This window comes from Aplysia californica, unplaced genomic scaffold, assembly GCF_000002075.1.
Source record: "Aplysia californica isolate F4 #8 unplaced genomic scaffold, AplCal3.0 scaffold01319, whole genome shotgun sequence".
Taxonomy (NCBI): Eukaryota; Metazoa; Mollusca; class Gastropoda; order Aplysiida; family Aplysiidae; genus Aplysia; species Aplysia californica.
In genome coordinates, this window is record NW_004798589.1 from 73467 (window position 1) to 76096 (window position 2630).

Below are 2630 nucleotides of genomic sequence, written 5' to 3' on the forward strand. Positions count from 1 at the left end.
GGGGGTTGTTGGCTAAACACCTTTTATTATGTCCATAATGTATAAAAACATATTCATGTGTACATTTTACAGGAATTCACTGATAAGAGGCAGGCCGCAAAAAGAACGTTTGTAATTTCCAGGACTCTCAAGCTTTGGAAGTTATTAACTTTGGTACCGGTAGCCATTTTCTCGTTTGTTTTACCCATGGAAACAAGGCGACCCCCACCTCCTTCAATCGCAAATGTCTCAACTTCTATTCACATTCAAGATAGATGGCTATTTTTGCTTTAAAAGCAAGACAAATTAAACAGGCTTTGTAAAGATGATTCAGATAACTCCACATGTACCCAAAAATTGACAAGCGCCTGATTCCACCGCGTTGTGACATAACTATTCAGTAATGACATGAAATACAATATTTATCTACCATAATTACACTTTTATGCACAGCTGTCACATTTTATCCCCTCCAAATTACTGAATCATGTACTTACTATATTATGCCATTTTATGAAGATATGAAAAAGTGGATGGTTGGCGGGTGCTCTGGTGTGGTTTGCTCCTTCTTTCCTATCAAACATCTATCGTCCTTATCTCTCCTCTTTCTTTTTTGTTTGTTACTCTCTTGTAACACGCTGTAGCAGCTTAATGCCTTTTACTTTTACTGGTAGGCTATATCTATTTAAAATCCTATTTAAATTCTGTTTTGATCTTACGAGTAAATGTAAGGGATCAGAATTCCTGTCTGTTGGGTGCAAAGTGAAGAGCCTCACAAGTACACTACAGACGGCCTCTTGTGTTTGGAAAGACAGTTCTGAGCAGCCGTCGAGATTCAGGAGTAATCGAAAAGGATCACAAATTAAGTTTCATTTATTTTTTGCTTGACTTTTTTCTGAAGTTCACTGTATCTCCGTTTGTTTGTTGTGTAGCAGTTAGGTACTTCAGTGTCACATGCAGGAGGTCTGAGTTCGATTCTTGTGCTGGGAGAATGTTAAATCGAGGATCTCGGTTTTTCTGCTTGGGTGTGGTATCCCTCCTAGTCTGGGATGGCCCTGACAGACAGGGTCGAATCCCACCTCCTAGATTGTCTAAATTGCGTTGATGGAAACCTTAATTTAAAGCATCTACGATTAGTAGGTGGTTGGCGGGTGCTCTGGTGTGGTTTGCTCCTTCTTTCCTGTCCAATGTCTGTCGTCCTGATCTCTCCTCTTTTTTTTTTGTATGTTACTCTCTTGTAACACCTCTAATCTTCGACACTTATATGACCTTTTTGTGTTTCAAGTGCCGTAAAACTCTTACTAAAACTAAAACAACTTGGGCAGTTCATGTCAGGTCAGAAAGAACTTTCCTATCGAACATCTATCGTTCTTTTCTCCCCTCCTTCTTTTTTTTGTTTGTTACTCTCTTGTAACACCTCTAATCTTGTGGCCCTCAAATGACCTTTTGCAGTTGCGAGCGCCGTAAAACCTCTACCAAAACAAGCAGGAATAAATAATGACCCCCACCTTGGAATCGAACATATGTCTTCCACGTGTGACAGTGAAGAGTCTAACTGGTACATACAGTATAACATGGATAGCTCGAATTGGTCGGAACCCGCCTCGGTAGCCTGAGGGATCCGTAGTTTGAGGGATCGCTTAAAAAGATAAAGAAGAAAAAAAAAACCCCAGGACCGCAGGCACAGTTCGACGGATGGGTGATTTCCTGTCTTCTGTGTTTGACCTATCCGTGTTATACTGTATATGGTCGCTTTTAAGCACAAGGAGGCTATCCTGAAAAATGCTGTTTTGAGAAAATCGAAGGTAAAGTTTTGCTCAATGCTGTTTTGAGAAAATCGAAGGTAAAGTTTTGCTCCTTGTTCAGTTTCATTTAAAAAGCAAGGAGAGTTTTCTCTGTAACCAAACAAATATACACACTAATGAAACCAACCTTCTCCTATAGGTAGGGCAACGTTCACTTTTGTGTAGGTCAAGATTCCTGGAAACCCCCGAAATCTGGGTGAGCCCGCTGGTCCTTAAAAGCGACCATATTGTTTAAATGTTATTGCTTGGTTTAAATAATGACGGCAACTAAATGTCTTATTTCTGTGACACATGGGTGTGTTTTTAAAAAAAATAGAGCCAAATACATGTATATGTGAGGCGTGCAGACAAAATGAGTTACTTCTCGCAATCCAAGAATGGAGAAATCGGCCACAAAAAACGACACTGGGTTCAGAGTAATAGATTTTCAATTGATGTCAATATCTTCAAGTCTGACGTGTCTTTTATTATTCCATACTTACAAATTGTACAAACTCCACCTATAAAGTTGATGTATCAATTTCCACAAGGCTAATGTCCGAGAAGTAACTCATTTTGTCGGCACACCTCACATATGTTATTGTTGACTTGTTTAAGTTGAAATAATTATAAGCCTACCTCTTTTTGTTATTGAGTTTTTTTGTAAGTTCGAGCAAATTATGTATTGTACCTATGTATGAAAATCTTCATCATGATGTGGCTGTCATGATTTTTTTTTGTTGTTTTTTTTAACAGTGTTCTATTTTGAGTCATAATTTTAAAAAAAATGATATTCTGGTAAATGGTGGCTTCTAACAGAGATCAGAGTCATCTTGATCTCGTTTTTTATTTTTTTGTTGTTGGGTG